This window comes from Mixophyes fleayi, chromosome 6 (assembly GCF_038048845.1).
Source record: "Mixophyes fleayi isolate aMixFle1 chromosome 6, aMixFle1.hap1, whole genome shotgun sequence".
NCBI classification, from domain to species: Eukaryota; Metazoa; Chordata; class Amphibia; order Anura; family Limnodynastidae; genus Mixophyes; species Mixophyes fleayi.
The window spans coordinates 101,287,156-101,306,333 of NC_134407.1; the positions used below are offsets into that span (position 1 = coordinate 101,287,156).

Sequence of the window (19,178 nt, forward strand, 5' to 3'; positions counted from 1 at the left end):
CCCTTATCCATCCCAAATAGGTGGGATTTATCCCGGGGCATCAAGCCCCGGACAACACTAGGAGAACATTTGATTTGATCCATACAATTCACAGGGGTAAGCTCCCCTCCCTCCTTATGTCACTAGACGCTGAAAGAGCGTTCGATCGCATCTCCTGGTCATTTATGGTTGGGGTGCTGGGAGCGATGGGCTTTTCTGGTAAATTTATGACCGGCATCTCCGCCTTGTACTGCTCCTCGTTGGCCACAGTCTCTGCAAATGGTCTGACCTCGGCCCCCTTCACTATCGCCAATGGCACACGGCAGGGCTGCCCCCTCTATCTGCTCATTTTTGCCCTTATCATAGAGTCAGTAGCAGCTAGAATCCGGGCTAATCAGCAGATATCGGGCATCCTGGTGGGCAATTCTTCCCATAAGATAGCCTTATATGCGGACGATGTCTTGTTAACTATTGCCAACCCAATTTTTTCCGTTCCTCCTCTCGTAGACGAGCTAGATCTCTATGGCCATTTTTTGGGATATAAAGTTAACACTGATAAGACAGAAGTCTTGGACTTCTACGTTTCCTCAGCAGATAAAGTGTCTCTGGAAAGTTCCTTCCCATTTAATTGGCGTCTTCAAAAAATCAAGTACCTCGGGGTATATTTGACTAAGCATCTTCACCAGCTTTTTCAGGCCAACTTTCCCCGCATTCTTGCCCAAATTAAATCGGATCTTGTTTCATGGTCACAGCTATATATCTCGTGGATAGGTCGAATTGATGCAGTCAAGATGAATATTCTCCCTAGACTCCTATACCTCTTTCAAATCCTCCCCATCCGGGTCCCTCCTTATGTTTTCAAGTTTCTCCATTTTCATGTATCCAAATTTATATGGGCTGGTAAGCGCCCCCGAGTCCATTTCAAGCTTTTACAGAGAGCCCCGTGGGGAGGGGGACTGGGAATTCCCGACTTCCGACGCTACTACCTCTCCACACGCTCAATGCGTTCTGTGATGTAGTTCAACACCCTCCAGGGTTTGGGTTGAGATCGAGGCTGAAAGTCTGGGTATGCTATCTTTATCCACTCTCCTATGGCTCCCACGGGCTCGGCGACCAAAACGTGTCTCGCTTCATCCGATCATTACACATTCCCTGGCGGTCTGGGACTCATCCTCTCAGAAATTTGGCCTTTCCCCCCATCCCTCTCCCCTAATTCCTTTATTTAACTCCTCTGACTTCACCCCAGGCCTTACTCCTAAAGTATTCTCCTCGTGGACCTCACAAGGGGTCCGTTTTTTAAATCATCTCACCTCCACGGTAGTGTTCTCCTTGTTTACTGACATCCAATCACGAATGGATATTTCCTCTAAACTTTTCTACCAATTTCTCCAGCTTTGTCATTTCCACCACACAGCTAAAACTCGCCTCTCTTCTCGTCCACTTACAACGTTCGAAAATCTTTGTCTTCGCCAGTCCTCTACGAAAGGCCTTATTTCAACACTATACCACAAACTCGCCCCACCTTCCTCAGACCTTAGAGACCCGTATGAATTGGCCTGGTAACGTGACTTTGGTGAAACCCTTTTGAGCGATGAATGGTCGGAGATTTATGAGAATGCTGCTTCCAGTTCAATCTGCGTTAAAATAAAGGAGAACGTCTATAAGGTATTGTACCGATGGTACTACGTTCCCTCCCGGATTCATAAAATTCTCCCAGACTCTTCTGATCGCTGTTGGCGGGTGTGCTCCCATGAGGGTAATTTTATCCATATATGGTGGACTTGTCCCAAATTAACACATTTCTGGGCAAAGATTAAACATCTGATTCAATCGATTCTCCAGGTAGCGATACCATTAGAGCCTAATTTTTTTTCTCTTGCCCTTGGGAGCTCCCACAGCGACTCGACACGAGAATAAGTTGGCTAGGCATATTCTATCGGCAGCTACCTGCCAAATTGCAGCGGACTGGAGGCAGCAGGTCCCCACCACCACTTCAAGCAGTTATTAACAGAGTATGGCAGGTCCAGCGCCTGGAATACATGACCAGCATCATTAATAGGACATCAAGATTGTTCACTAAGGTTTGGAGCCCATGGCTCTCGTTTTTTCAGGCCTATTCCCCTTTCACTTGATTTTATATTTACATATGACCGTCCTCTTCCTTTTTTTTCTTTTTTTTTTGTTTAATTTTATTGTATTTTATAATTCCTTTCTTCCTTTCCTTTTCTGTTCTGTTCTAGTCTCTCTCTTCCCTTCTTTTCGCGTCATGCCCCCCCCCCCCTCTCGTGGCATTTCGCTCTTTCCCTCATATCTCTAAAAAATTTTGGGTCAATATCGATGCACGTAATTTGACCCCTCTGTAGTGTTTCTTTTTTTGTGTGTTTTTCACGATTTTATGGTGATTGTATTTCATGCTATCGGTGAGTTGTATATGGTCACTTTTACTGTATGTTGGTTTTGCTTGTTATTTGACCTCCCAAAAATAAAAGTTTAAAAAAAAAAATAATGCTTTATGTATGTCTTGTAACGTAAATAGACCATGCTTATTAGCATTATTAAACTTCAAGTGAACCCTCTTCCCCTCCATTCTATAATTTCTGTATATTTTTCCAGAGTATGAAATGATGGCATAAGTGATCACGTGACCTAGTATCACAAATGTAAATTAGTACTAAAATATAACAGAGCAACAGTACATTGTCCGTACTCAATGGGTCCAATAATGTTCACATTCTCTGCTCTCTTGAGTTGAGCAAAATTTTGCACAAATCAGATTTTATAGTGTAACAAGTGTTTTTGCATGTGTCTGTGGCATTCCGGCAATTTCAATCTTCAGGCTCTATTTTGTTTCATCATTCTTCATATACAGCGCCAAAGGAACACTGTCAGTGTGTCCTCCACACTCGTCCTCTCCTCAACCATCCCCAGTGCTAGACAGCCTGGGTTGGCTTCCCTGGCAGATCTGGGGGGGAAGGGCGATCGGGGCAATCGACCCACCTAGCAGGGGCTTGATGCCTGTGGTCATCAAGGGCTGATACCTCTATGGCTGGGGGGGGGTGTTCCTGCACTGAAAATCTTTTTATTAAACCCCCTGGGCTGTGGGGCCTGGCGTAGCAAGATTGGCACCTCCGAAGTAGCAACTTCACCACCCCGAATGTCGTCCTGCACATTATGCAAGAAGGAAGCCCCCGCCCCACTGTTCACCAATTTATTAACAATAAAAAGGTGGGGAAACAAAAATCACCCACCCATTTGGACTATCACAGATCAAGAAAGTAGTTGAATAAGTGTTTTTGTGTACCGGTTATTCAATTTTTAAAGTTTGTTGTTTTTTTTTGCCTGTTTGAGAAGTACGTGCTTATTTTTTTTCTTCTTTGGCTATATGATGGCTAGGGGTTCCAATCTTGTTATTTACACCGTCCCATATAGCCCAGTAAGGGGTTGCAGGGAGAGCCCCGTGCTGTTATCTGTACATGCTGGGGGCAGGGGGAGAGAGTACACTGTTCTTTTTTTTTTTCTTTTTTTTTTATTACACCTTGCAATGTGTATAGGAAATGTTTTGTCCTGGTGGAACAAAAATGATAGGGGAATTCTGCGATGTATACTTTTCTTTTGTAAAATGTGTGAAATTTTGTGTCCGAGTGTGGCAAATGTTTTGAAAATTTAGCTCTACTGTAGCCTGCTCTTGTGACCTTTATTGTCTTGAACACTGTGATTTAATGTATGTGAAACTGGTGTTTTTTTTGTTTTGTTTTTTGACCATATACAGCCTTTCGCCTCTTACCTTGAAGTCATTTTTTAAGTACACCTCTTCACATTATTTTGCAGTTGGATTAGTAGTAGTAAGTTGTTTTTTTTTATTAATTTGAGATGCAATTTAGTCAACTGTAATACTTTAAATTTCCAAATTTTAGTCAATAAAACTATGAATGAGTAATAAAAAGTTTTTTTTTTTTTTCCTCAAATGCTATCATTAGAACTAATACAGCTTTCACTAAGGTTTACACACTAAGGGCCCTATTTCTTACCCACCGTAAAATATAAAAAATAGTTTTCAATCCTCATTGCATAGATAAGGATAGAAATATCGTTCATATTTATTAAAAAACGGTAGTTCTGAAAAACTGTTGTTCCTGTGAAGAACAAAACTTACCTTTTCTACTTCTCTTCACTTCCGAAGAACATTGCGATCCACGGTGTCTTCTTCTCACTCCTGCGCGCATGCACCGACTGAAAACCTTGGGCGTGCGCACAAACATCGCTGCAATTCACTGTTGCAGAGAGAGTGGTGTGAGACAGGGAGGGATCATGTGTTCCCTCCACGCATGCGCGGTGAAGCTCTGCTCTTCGGAGCAGAGCTGAACAGAGCTTAAAACTATCAAATATGGTAATGTACCTCAGCCTGAGCGAACGTACATTAACGTGAACAGGTGGGTATTTTTTACATTTGTTACATTCCATTACAGAGCAGTCTCTATACACTTGTATGGGGACTGGTCTGCATTTTGAATCAAAGCAGCAGATCTCTATGCTGCAATGTACTATTCATAAATTTACATGATATTTGGTGTCCAAACTGCAGTATTTGGGGAATTTACAGTAAAACCAGCATTCATAAATAGGCCCTAAATACATTTCTTGGTCATTTGAGTTTAAAATGCCTGACCTATAGGAAGGACTCCATAAATGATGCGTCTATCTTATAAAGGACCAGTAAACTTAAAATTCAAATGAGTTTGGTAAAAGAGCTAATCACTTTCAGGAATAATCTCAATCTTGTACACATGTTATTAGAATTGAATATATGTGAGATAAAGTTCTGACTGTGAGGGGAGAGATTATGTTGACCCAGCAGACTTCCTGTTTGCAATACTGTTGAAGGACACTAGACACTATCTTAGCCACTTTTAGACTGGTTTCCAACTGGTGTTAATATGCATGCTTTACTAGAGTCTTTTAACACCAGTTGGAAAAGCATGTAAACTTGTCTTTGTATTCAGTGACCCCAGCAGCAGTTACACAGCAATGTATTTTAGATGCTCTATGTGCCTTATTCTCATATTCAGTGAAATGAACACAAGGGGGCTTAATGGATTGTCCTCCATTGTAAGCCCTGGTTACACACGCATGTTAAATGCAATTACCAGTATACTGGCGTTATTGTTGTTGGTGTTTTTGTTTTTTTTTGTCTGTGGGTAAAGCAGAAGGTTAAATGTTTTTTTTATAGCAAAAGCAACTTGTGTTTTAGGGTCACTGGCCCTTTAGGATAATCAAACAAGGGCTTATTTATTTGTCCGCATTTTAAATATCCACCATGACTCTTTTTTTAAATGCTTGTTTTTCTATCTACCTTCTTTTCTCCTACTGTTTGATAACTATATATCTATTCTTAGTATTTCACCTGTGGCCCAGTGGGCCTTCACCTGGCCCGCAGCTGGCGGCTCCCGATCTGACTTAATCTCTGCTTTATAATAAAGACTGAACTTAAGCAGCTGACTTCCGTATCACGTGAATTTCTCTACACGCTGCAAGGAGGTCATCTAGCACACCACAAGAGGAGAAGGGAGTGCAGTGTGCTCTCCTTCCTTCCTCTACGGGCTCCATGTGATGTAGCGGTGCGGCTTCCCGCCACTCGCAAGAGCTTCCTGAGCCACAGAGCCACGAAATGGTCATGAGAGGGAAAGAGCAGAGAGAATTAATAGAAGAGTATGGGTCACAGGTATATTTCAGAAGGGAGAATTAATGGAGAAGTGGAAAATGTTACATAGAGAACATAATAAGGGAAAGGGATAAGAGTCAGCTGCATTTTTGTTCTATTTTGTTTTTTAAAAGTGGGGGAGGGAGTTATTATATTCATTGCTTATCACATGTAAACAGGAGGGCAGTGAGAAGAGGGTAATAGGCAGACAGGTAGAAGTATAAGTAGATTAGCTATAATTGGTTTAGTTGTGAGGAGCATGTACATATAGGATCTGAGGAGGTTTGGGGGTATTTTGTGGTAAGGATCTGAGTGCATGTAGGGCTGTTTTGGAACAAGTGGGAAGTCTGAGTAGCAAGTGGGGATTTTGGATATTGGAGCAACTGAGGAGCACTTGGAGGCATATAGGAATGAGTCGGCTCAGTGGTTAGCACCTCTGCCTCACAGCAATTGGGTCATGAGTTCCATTCACAAACAGGGCCTTATCTGTGTGGAGTTTTTATGTTCTACCTGAGTTTGCATGGGTTTCCTTCGGGTGCTCTGGTTTTCTGCCACGTTCCAGAAACTTACTAGAAGGTTAATTTGTTGCTGACCCTGAATGTTTGTGATAGGGAATTTAAACTGTAAGCTCCATTGGGGCAGGGACTCATGTGAATGACAAATATTCGCTGTACAGCGCTGCGGAATTGGTGGCGCTATATAAATAAATAATGATGATGAGTGGTGTGGATGTGCCACGGTAGTTTTTAAGCTGTCTTTTCATTCTTTAATTTGAGTATTGTGCGGCCCTTTTGAAGGTTGGAGGGCCGCTCGTGTGTTGCCCTTGAAGTATATCCGGTTGCAGATCACTGATTTAGCTTGTCTATCGGACTGACCTCACGATTTACGTCTTTATTTACACTTTATTGTTGCCATATTTGTTTTGTAGCCAAGCATATTGCCTAGCATTTCAGACATTTTCAAGATTATTGACCTCTAATGACAGACCAAGGATTTCTTGTGTAAGGATATGAAGCTGTTGTTCCACACTAAATGCTTTTACTCATTTTGGCTAAGAATGGTTTACCCATTTTGCTAAATTTGTTCCTAAGAAGGAAATGTACATAAGCTCCCAGCTCTTTCTTGTAATATGTTTTAAATAGAAGTAGCCAAAAGATACGAATACATGATTACATGGTGGGAGGTGGTATTCTGGGAGGGTCTTAATCCTTGTTAGCATGAGTTATCTCTGCAGAGAATGCTGTGGTTAGTCCATGACAGCTTCTCCCCATCCGTGTTCTGTTCCAGCCTTCCAAGGCTGCTTTATTATGCCCCTGGTGGCCTATTCTTGTATTTATACACACTTCCTGCCCTGTCCCAGGAGTATAATTATTTCTATTACAATATGCTACAAAGGCTTATCTGGCCCGATTAACTCGGCACTTGCTTTCTTTTAATAAGTGCTTATTTATGAACTGTTAAGCAAAAGCCTTTTTAAACGTAGGGCTGCATCAAGGAACATGTAAAACAGCTATACAATTGCATATAGCTCAACATTTTATTTTACCGTAAAAAATAGGGAGTATATAAGGATGTAGTTAACCTATTCACTGCTGCAGTGCCCTTTTTAATGTTTCTTTCTTATTTGGTAATGTTTTTAAAGTTATTGGTGATACTGAAACTTTCCACTAGATTTAAAAGAAAGAAATATAAGGACATGCTTTTGTTGCTTAAATTTGCTAATAGTTTTGCCTCTTGAATGAACTTTAAGCTGGAGGTTTTATACATCTAAATGTAAGAGGCACAGAGAAGGATTTAATTTGTATATGCCGGAACTAGAAATTAGAGACACAGTCAAAATTCGGTGTAATCTATGTTTAAACCTAGTTTATGCATAGACCTAAAGGAGCATATACTTGTATTACGATAGGCATGCTAAAACAGGTTTGTTTGTTTTTTGCCTTTTTTGTAATTTACTATTTTCATGTTTTCACTTTTGTCTCCCTACTGAGAAACCTTTAGTAGCGTTGTTTCTACACATCAACTAAACCATTTTTGTTAGCTTGGATAGTCTGTGGCAGGGTCCTTAAGTGTATGTATAGAGTAAAAGATTTGACCAAATGAATACCTGCTGGTCAAAATTACACTGCACCATGCATGATCCAAATTACTGGTCACTGCACTATGTTTGTAATACCACTTTCATACTGCCGCCCCGGCAATATCCCGGGTTGTTAACCCGGGATATTGCCGGGGCACAGGGCAGTATAGATAAGAAGATTCCCGGGTCGGGCGGGTTCATACTGCACCTGCCCGACCCGGGTTTTAGAAAAAAAAAAGTGTAAAAAAATGTTTTAATTTAAAAAAAATACATAACAAATGTTTACTTAACTTATTTTCAGCCAGCGGTGTCTCCGGTGCGTTGCCGGCTGTCAGGGGGACCTCTGGGTACTAAAATGACGTCATTTCTAGTCCATTAGAAATGACGTCCTTTTAGTACCCAGAGTAATTAAAAGGACTTTAAACTCGTGTTATTTTTTCCTTTGTATTTGTCTAAAATCAATAGTAAGGGAAGACTAGATAAACATATTCTTGTCATAGGACTTTGCCTAATTTCTATGATGATGTTAGCAAGTATGCTTGCAGACAGAGCTGGCCGAACATAATAAGCCTGGCAGGAGGGCGCCGAGCTTATAATTAGTGGCGTTTTATACTTCCGTTTTTGCTTTCCCTTCATCAATATCCCTTTCTCTCATTCCAGAGCTCTTCTGTCAGTGTAATTTGATGTGTGCGGATTATCTTGCAACACAATAACTTGGAGGATGGAATCTAATGGCAAAGGGTCTGTGTGGCATCATTGAGGGAGGGATCATTACTTTGGGGGAGTGCCCAAGTCTGGAAAGGTTACTATCCCTTTCACTGCAACCCCAAGAAATGGCAGCTATACTAGGTTCAGTGTGTAATGTATATATATATATAATGGCCCTCCTCGCAAGCTTACAATCTATGGGGCAATGATACACAAAGGTATGTGCTACATCAGCTAGAATGCAAAGGTAAAAAGTATTGCGTGAGTCATACAATCAGTCACACACCAGTGTTGGTCAAATGGCTGTTGTCTTGTGTTAGCTGTATAGAGGTTGGCAATAGGGTAACCTAGAGTGATTAAGAGGTTGGTTGAAGAGGTGAGTTTTCAGAGAACGCTTGAAGGTCTGAAGACTAGAGGAAAGTCTTATTGTGCGAGGAAGGGATTGTCACAGAGTGAGTGCAGCTGAAAAAAGTCCTGTAACCAGGAGTGGGAGGATGTGATGAGTGGACTATATAGATTGACTATACCCAACAAGTCAATATTTTGAGGATTAATCTCTGGAATTATTTGTCAAGTTGATTATCTTGCAGGTAGTTAGAGATTGTTCGGATAGAGAAATACTGGGCTTGGGTACAGAAGCCACTATGGGGCATGTTTATTTAAACTTGTACAGATCAAAACTTCAACAGCCATTATGTTTCCTGATAATGTAGCTCTCTTTGTGTGTTGGGATTAATGGGCAATAAAAAAAAACATCTGCAAAGAGGGATACTTATTTTTTCAGTACTAGTAAAACATGTAAACTGATATAACAATGGAATATTTTGGTTTCAATGACCCTATTACCCACTTCCTCCTGCTCTATTCCCTTACGTTTACTGTAGGTGTCCTACAATGATATCCTAAGATGTGCAAGGCCAATGAGCGAAACCCATTACTTAAAACAACACACGATAACAGCCATAAGTTTACTTTGGATCCTCACAGCTAATTTAATCAGCCCCTAAGTGTTGTATATCATAGACCTAAATTTCTACCCCAAAGCACACCATAAACTGATAAGACTAATCTTTCCCTTTTTTAAGGCTGGGTACACAGTACAGAGTTTTCGACCGATTATCGGGCCATTGACACAATAAACGACCATTTGGCCGATATCACATTAGTGTGTACCCTCCAACAATGAATGATTATCGTTCCAAAGCATATCGTATCATTTCATTTGATTTTTAAACTGAACTAAAAAATGTCGTTCAACGATGGAAGGATCTCGTGATTCTGCATTTTGTATGCACTCGTCTTAGGGCTAGATTTACTAAGCTGCGGGTTTGAAAAAGTGGGGATGTTGCCTATAGCAACCAATCAGATTCTAGCTGTCATTTTGTAGAATGTACTAAATAAATGACAGATAGAATCTTATTGGTTGCTATAGGCAACAGCCCCACTTTTTCAAACCCGCAGCTTAGTAAATCTAGCCCTTAGTCTGCCTTCATGAGAGAGCACAATAATCCTTTCTTCCATCCCCCAACTATGGTAAGGAAAGCTGGATTTTGATTTCAAAACAAGTTGTGTCTTGATAGGCACTTTGATAAATAGTGGTGGGTTATTTATTCACCTTTAATATAACCACTATTATACTTCCCACTGTGCAAATTACATTGCATTAGTATGCTGTGTACACAAAATTTAAACAAATTTTCAACTAGTGTTAAAGCCCTGTGAGCAATGCACATCAACGCTGATAGTCCAAGAAATAGTGTAAGCAAATGGACCTGAACATGCACATTTTCTGATATGCGTTTGCATCATGTCAATATCAACGTTGCCTACAGCGTTCATAAGAGTTAATGCTCTGTAAAATTTAATGGAGTTCTGTCTGAGAGCTTATTAAGTACATAGCAAACTATGCTGCAGAGAGGCTCTGGAGAATACAATTTGAATGTTCTGTTAAAAATGAGGACAAAGTACAAGATTCTGTCTGCTTTTAACAGGTGTCATCCTTAAACGCCCAGGGGTACGAACCCTAAGGGCACTGCCATGTGGTGTTATAAACCATTTGCTTTTTTAAGCCACGAAAATATTCTACCTTGTTACAGATATTTTGGCCACTGGGGCACAGTTTCTTTGGAGTTTATGGTTATTTCCTTTTGCACTGCTGCAGCAATATGCCCATCCCTACTTATGTGAACATATGCAGAGAAATTAGGTATAGCTATTCTGCTTTATATATGTATTTTTATTTGCATAATCACACAGGTAAAGTGCTTTATTAGTACTTTTAAGTGCTTGTTTGGCTCTTCAGGCCTAAACAGAAACCAAGATTTGTTCAGGGTCTGTGGGCTTGAGCTGAGACTACTAAATTTCACAGGCTTGTGTATTTCATGCTGGTATGCCTCAGCCGCTATACCACACCTCTCCTCCAGTGGGCTTGTGGTTGAAGCACTGGCCTGTGTTACTGGAGGTCATGGGAGATCTCTTTTACATTTAAAAGGGTCATTCAGGGCTCAATGAAAAAGTAATTGCAATGAGATTTTGTAAAGACCTGAATTGTATGGATGATCAGTATACATTCAGGCAATGCATCTTTAAGTAAAGCCTAATACTAATCATTTTTGGCTGTGGTGTGTTGATTTTTCTCCGGTTTGGTCCTGCACCCATCATTTTCATTTGGATTGCTTTCAGTAACTCTTACTCCAGTACTGCACAGCTGTGGCAGAGCAGAATGATATAGTTAGGATACCACAGAGGACAAGAACAGGAAACCCCTTAGGGATTCTTTAAGATACGAATACACTTTTTATTTAACTCAACACTCGTGTGAAAAGGTTATGTTAATTGATTAAACCGTTCTATGACTTTATTATGACAAGTTGTCTGAATTAAAGCTCATACTGTTGCACCACATAGTGAAAATAATATCATCATCATTATTTTTCTAACACGTTTCTTTTCTCTCAAAACAGTATTGAAGAAAGACAAAGTGGACATTTTGGATGCTCTTTGCAAATAAGGAGTTGGGGATTACTTTGGTTCATTATTTTCTAACTTACCAAGCAGGATAAACTGACTTGTAAAGCATCAAAGGAAGTTGAGATCGGGATTTAAAGCAGGTGTTTCCAGTAAGTCTTTTTACTTTTACAAATGATTAGATAGTTGTGTAAGTGAAAATGTATTTATGTTAAACAAAATACACACATACACTTGCTTTCACTGGTGTTTTATGAGACAATCTCCAAAAGAAAGCACTGTTTGCAGAGAACCCACCACCTGTTTCTGAACTGGCATTTTATATTTACATTACATAATGCCTTGTGCACTATGCATGAATATTAATGAAAAGTTCTCCCCTCCTCACCTTCTCATTCCCTTTTCCTCACCCACCCCCTTCTAATCAGCTTCACCCCCTTTTACTTTTCAAGCTCGACCACCCCATTCCCACTAACTCTCTTTTTACCCTTAGCCGTTGCTTATCCAGTGTGATCTAACACGCTTCATCTAATCTTTCCTTATTGCAAGATAATCTGCTGACCATAATCGCCACACAAACGCTTATTTTGGTTATCACAATCATGTTACATTTTTAATGTACATCAGACAAAATTCAACCATGCTCTTACCTTCTAGATCTATGTACAAATGTCTGGTGTGTAATGTAACCTGTAACCAAATGTAGCCTGTAGCCATGGCTCCTGTCTGTAAAACTTTAAAGAGATTAAAAATGAATGGTGTTCTGCCATGGCCCTATTCCCTTTGGACAGCGCTTGCTAAACAGACCTACTTGATTTGGGCACTATGATCTCCCCCAGGCCAGCTTCATCTTATGTCACAGCACCACTGAGAGCAGAAGCGCTGTATGGAGGAAGCCATGCCAGGAGGTTTTGTTCAATATGCATTGTACTACAGTAGCGTCCTACTGTATGGCTGGTGAGAGAGAGCCTTACAGTATTTAACAACAGTTGCATGCTGGAAATTATGCTTTTGGTGTGAAACAAATATTAAGCAATGCGGGACTCCTTCAAAAGAGTGCTAGTGAATACTGGTTTAGATAATCTTTTCCCTCATTTTGGACGAAATACTGGAAGAGGTGAGCTTTCCAACTTGGTCTGCCCGAGATGTGCCCCATATAGCTGTGGGGTAATATAATGCAATGCCAGTCACTGTATTATTAGCCTGAATCTCCATTGTAGATGGCTAAGTGTTTGGATTCAAATATTTGGTGGAAATGTATCTTGAGAAGCATGACTTGCATGATACATGTCTTCTGCTGGCCTAAATGTGAAACTTCTGCCACCAGTTACATTAAGTTGTTGTTGTAGGATCTCATTCCGCTTGGGGGAGAAAGCAAAATGTGATGTGCTCTTCTGTTGAACTAGTATGTTAGACATAAGGTATGGGTGCCATTCAATCTGCTTTTCGTTTAATGTAGTATAAGAAACCAGCTCTTTAAACATAACATTTCTGTTCAGTCTTAGGATCGGATATTTACTATAAAATGATGTCAGAGATTGATTGATTTCACAAGAGGTCATCCTTTATACTTCTCACAATATACAGTGCAGCTGCCACACACTCTGCATGGTATCTCCCCTTGGCATTACTCTGCCTCTGTCTCTTGCTCTTTGTTTTGCAACAGTGATGTTTCTTGGGCAACACTGGTGTTTAAACATGAGACTGTGCCTGGCAACCTATTTTGTGTACCAGTCGGAGAAATGGAGCCTATTAACCCCTTCCAGAATTACCAGTGTCTAGTCTGTTGCACTGCAATTATATTGCTAACTGGTGTGTTTCCAGAGTGCAATGCGGGGCTGGAACAGGCTATGCAAATTCAAATGTCTATGTGGTGTGCAAGCATCTAAATAGGCATTTCTCAATGTTGAATACTGCTCAAAAAATGCTGTGCTCCTCTTATTAGATTTACCCACCTGTTTAAAAAAAAAAAAACTTGCTCATTTATTTCCTTGGAGAATAATTTTTTGGTTATGACTGTCACTCTGCCTACATTTTTCCCCATTCCCTAAAAAACAAAGGAAAAAAAAATATTTTAGACCTTATTGTTTGTACTGTCCTGTTGTTGATGGGAAACTTTGCCAGGAGATTTATGACACCTTGCACAGAAAAGCTCTAAAGGTCAAGTGCACTTGAGTTCTGCATGCAGACACACACAATTTAAAAATATATTGTGTGATAAAAGTTTTCTTTTGGAATGTAAGAGGACTATTCCTAGTTAAAATGTTCTGCATATTGTGTGGTTCATGATGAAGATTAGAGAGTTGCAGGAGGTAAACCTAAAGTTAAGCAAGAGACCTTCATAAATAGCAAGAATACATTTGCCAGTACAATGTTTATTGTAAATGTTTGTAGTAACTTGCCTATGAATTAAAGGTTTCATTGTATTGCTGCTTTATCATGGAGTTTACCATGGGTTTCTGCATGTAGCAGAGTGCTATTTTAAAATGGCACTTAAGCAAACGATAGTATGAATCTAAAAGATACAAAGTACAACTGTATGGATTGTCATTCTTCCTGAATTAAGCTCATCACTGCAGACACAATAACACTTGTAAAGTACAGCTGCTTTCTGCATGGACATTCTCTGCTGAGGTGCCCCAGGATGGTCAGGCTACAGTAGGAGCTGGAGGAAGCTGTGCTTTCCTCCTTAGCTTGTAAATGAGAGAGCGAGATGAGGGGTGAAACCGCACACCACAGCAGACGAGGAATGTTGGAATTTTAGAATGGTCCAAACAGGTGTAGAGTATTGGATATTCATTAGTATTAGGGTCTCTGACAAGGTGCCTTAGGGATATATTTTTGTGGTCAAGGCATAAACAGAGTTATCAGTCATTGGTATTTGATCTCAGTTGATACCAGAAGATCATCCTGCATTGTTCTGTTCAGTAAGGTGTTAGGATGTATAGCACATTGATTACAGAGCATCAGTCTATAGCATTGATTTTCTGCAATCGCTATGCACCAGATAGATATCCTTAAAGATATTTAGTCACGCTATACATTTCAAATGACATTCCAATGCAGCAATAGTAATTTTACTCATTTTGTTTGTTAATTAAAAGATTTTAGAAGTTATTGCTTAACAAGGTTTGTTCCTTTGATAAATTTTGGCACTGGGGCTTGTTGGAATCTGTGGCCAATACCCATATGTTATACTAATTTTTTTATTTTGTAAACATGTAAAGTAGAAATATCAGGGACTCAAAGGTATTGTCATAATATTTAAATGGGTACTGGAGAAGAGCAGCATGATTATTACTAGTAAGATCAGTACGCTAAAACACTTTGTTTGGGTTAATTGACAGTGAGTGTTTTTGCAGATTGTATTCTCTACAAGTCATGCTTACTGTGTTGAAGATGTACATGAGGTTATAAGTAGGCTGTTAGGGTGTCACTGGACATTGTAAGCTTAGCTTAACTGGTGCTCCTGTTATTTTGAATATGATCATTTCATATTTACAGGAGATTGAAGGGAACAGATGAGGTAATGTGTAGATATGTACAGGTGAAAAGTAAATTATGTAGAAACGTTTGAATTAAGTGCATCAACTTTTTTTTTTTCCTTTTTACCCTTTCCTTTCCCTACAAGTTGATTAATTAGCTTTAGATTGAGTAAAACAAGCAGTGCAACAATCATTCTAGGAAATGGGCATTTAATGAGGGGCTTTGATACTTGCTCAAGCACAAGGCGTTACAGGTTTTGTTCAAAGTATGAAGGTTGTCTTGAACTGGCAGCTTCCCTCAGACATACATTGATGTGTTGTGGGTGGGCACAGGGTGTTAACATTCCTGTAGTCGGGCAAATGGAGACAAAGTATTTTTTTTTTATTTTTTTTTAATTGTTATGCAAAGTAGTTTGGTTGAGGAGAAGTAATTTACAATTTTATAGTATGCTTTAAATCAACTGTCAAAGAAGGCTAAATATAATATTCCCACAAGTTATACTAGTATCTACTGTGAATGTTCTTCAATTAAAACTTTACATTATACACAAATATTTGAATAATATTGCCATTAGCTACATTTCTGATACTATACATAACATACTAATGCATGTGGTAAATGGGGTGGCATAATATTGTTTAACTGCCTAGTTTGTAAATAAAATATTGCAATGCCTGTCACTACCATGTGACTCCATATATTGGTGATGTTAATTTCATGATTTAAATTATTTGCTTCCCATCTTTTTTTATTACAGGGCTGTGTGATTTTTTTTATGCTATGTACTTGGATATATTAGCTAGACAAACATTGCAGCAATTATTGCCTGAACAGAGTGACGTTTCACATTAAACCTCCGCACACTTCTGCAGTGATACAGGACATGTGCTTGTAGTTCAATTGCATTTTGACCACAATTGCATAGCATCTCACAGGTGAATAAATAAAAAATAAAAAAATGGAAAACTGGAATAATAGATTCTATTCAGAAGTAGCACTTTTCAATCAAACATTAAGGGGGTCTATTTATTAAACCTTCAATTGGTGTCTATTCCCTGAAAACAGTAGTTTTTGGGGAATAGGCGCCAATTGAAGTATTTGTCTAATCAATCAACAGTGCATCGCAGCAGATATCTATGATATCTGCTGCTATGCACTTTTTTTCATTGTACATAGCAGTCCCCATAGATGTCTATGGGAACTGCTTTGTACTGCAATTTAGCAAATTTTGAAAAAAACTTTTGCACATGTGGTAATGTAAACAGCTCAGGTTGGTCGTTACTTGTGAATATTGATAAATGATCATAAATTAATATTTATTTTTTTAAAGATTTTATTTTTGCAAAGATCAACAATGAGCATCAGTCCGAGACAGGTTATGTTAGTCGAGTTATGTATATTCAGGGACTAATATATTCAGTATAATACATTCAGAATATATCATAAAGAGAAGAGTCAAGGTATTGACCAAATTTTACTTTAAAGATAGAAGGGAGAAGAAACAGAAAAGAGAAGTTATTCAGCAGAAGGTGGGCAGGGTAGAACAGGGGGCGAAGTGGCAAGCCGCCAATAGAAGAAAAGAAGAAGGAAGCAGAGCAAAGGATTACGGTATATATTTTATTTTTTGTTTTAATTTTTTAAATTTTATTATTGACCACAACTCATTTTCTATATTTTATCTCTTTATTGGTTTCAGGAGTCCAGCTATAACAACTGGAAAGTTCATCTTTTGTTAGTGTTCCATGTAACCTTATACCTTGAGTGACTGCATGGTATGAGCAATTACAAATATGGTGAACTTGTGGGGCTAGACCCTGGTTATTTTTAGAACCTAGCAATGCCTGTGCCATGCATGTTTGTTCTTCCGTTTTAGGGCTTGTGTGCTAGTGTACTTCTGTTGTATGTTGCTCTGTGCTGCAGTGTTTATTGGAGGTGGAATGCAAATTTGAGAGTCTTTAGCAGGGGCCAGTATGGAATTTCAATTGGGGTATTCCATCTTTGGTGTTCACCACATTATTTGTTTGTAATGTTTGCATCTCTGTGTGGGTCTCTCTTTTTCTCTCTCTCTCTCTCTCTCTCTCTTTGCAAAGAGGTGCAAGTATACTTGTGCAGTCATTTTTATTAATATTTTAATTATTGTGTTTGACCTAGAGTGGGGTATCCAGAATATGTAATCCCCCACACTCCACTTCTTCCTATGCCTAGAATAATTGAACTGTTGATCACAATGTGGAAAGCACTGTTAGTGCTCATGGACTCCAAACACAAGACAGACACTGGGCACAACAGAACGCATTTTTGGACCTTCTAGCTTTTGAACTTGGTACTGTGCGTATTAACAGTGCTTTGCTTATTTAATCTATGGTGAACACTGCGCAATGTATCACGAGTGACCCATGAACAAGAGCCCTTTTTTTTTTTTTTGCTTCCATTTTTTGTGGATCACCTTCGTCTTAGTTCATATATAGCAATGCAATGTTTGTTTTCTTTTTTAAATTCATAATTGCATAGTATGACATAGATAGACTTGGCTATGGCATTAAGGTGGCAATTTGTAGCTGTTACCTAGATTGTCATCAATGAAGACGCTTGAGTGAAGTCTGTCTGAAAACATCTCATGTATTTTTGGAATTGCCTTACACAGTCTCATTAGCGCCTTTTTCAAGTGTCATTACTGCCTCATGTGAGGAAGCAAAGAAAGGTGACATGTTAAAAATAGTTTTGAATGCTTTAGTTGCTGCCAGCTTGTCAGAAATGCGTATCGTCTCTGCCATTTTGCTCCAGTAGTATATATAGCTCTGCTGGTAGTATTTACTAAATTGCATGAATTAAATATTTTGCCATTGAAGAGAAATAAGTGTTAAATTCTACTCTGTGAAACCTAAGGAAGACCTATTATGTAAGAGGGTCTGCACAAGAAATGTTTCCTTTTGGTACTCATACCTAGTCTATCTTCAAACAAAAGTTTAAATCATAACTTTAGCGTTTTGTTGCTTCAATATATCTTTTATATTAAATTAGTTGTGTTATTTTAAACATGCTAAGACCTCAAACATATTTGCCATGCAGTTTTAATAGCGTTGATGAGGTCATTGTGGGTTGTGTAAGCTTCCCCAGTGCATTCATTTATTGCAATCATAATGCTCCTGAACGCAATTAACATTGTGAGATGAAGATTATATTAACAATAGTTCTATTTTCAGACCCGTTTTTATGTGTTGTACTACAGTTAAAAATACTAGTACAATACACCAAATTGTCATCAGTGAATATGAGGCCTTTTTTCTCGGTTTTCACTATTCATGGAGGTGTTCCATTTCAACATATGTGGTAGGCAATGTAATCTACATTTACCTGGCATAAGTGACCTGCAGTTGCAGCTGGAAAACTACAGGTTTTTAAAGAGGTTGTGGAATTTTTATTTATTTTATTTTACATAGAAAGCAACAAAAAGAAAGTTTTTTTGGGGTTTTTTTTTTCAGTTTAATTTTGAACTATTACTGTTTAATCTATATTACCCACTTTATAGTGTGTAACTGCCTGTATCTGTATTTTAAACTCTACAAAAAAAAATGAATGCTTGTGGCCCTAATGCTGCTCTGTATCACTCTTCAGGGTTCAGTCACACAGATCAGCATTTCTGAAAGTGCAATAAAAATGGGATGAATGGTTTCTTATGGGTTTATTTCAACCACTGTGGTCTAAAATTTTAACACTGCATGTAAAATGCTAAAACGCAGCCTGACCTATTTGTTATGCATTAGTTCTGTCTGACAGAACAAATAATTGTATTGTGAAAAGCACTTGAAAAAACATTATTAAAAACCTAGCTGTAAAACGAGAGTTAGGATCCATTTTTTTTTTTTTAAAGTTTTATTTTGAAAGGTCAAAAACAAGCATCAGTCCAATACAGTATCCGTAACAATCAAGTCAAACAAGTTCAAGGACCTATGCATTCAGTGTATATCATACAGAACAGAAACATGATATTGACCAAATTTTAACTGTAGGGAGAGAAGAGAGAGGAAACAGAGAAAAGAGAAGTTGTCAGAGAGAGATAAACCAGTTAGACTAGGGGGCGGTGTGGCAAAACCGCCAATAGAAGAAAAAGAGGGGCAAAGCAGGAGAAAGAAAGAAGAAAGAAAGAAGGGGAAGGCAAGGGAGGGGAGAGAGGGTAAAGAATCGAGGAAGGATATCAAGTGGAGTGTTGCAGGGGAGTCAAATGGCAAAAGGAGTTTGAACTTGAAAAAATGACATCCA

At 39.0% G+C, this 19,178-nt stretch overlaps 1 protein-coding gene across 11 annotated transcripts in view; it reads left to right on the forward strand.

Annotated features, from left to right (window-relative positions):
* Positions 1–19,178, forward strand: part of ZMIZ1 (zinc finger MIZ-type containing 1) — a 292,396-nt gene that overhangs the window by 60,080 nt on the left and 213,138 nt on the right. For 10 of the 11 annotated variants that reach the window (XR_012693403.1, XM_075217109.1, XM_075217108.1 and 7 more), the window contains exon 2: positions 11,429–11,584. The exons of the other annotated variant lie outside the window; for it this stretch is intronic. The gene's annotated coding sequence lies outside the window, so the exon portion shown is untranslated. The remainder of the gene's footprint in view (positions 1–11,428; positions 11,585–19,178) is intronic. 11 annotated transcript variants of the gene reach the window in all.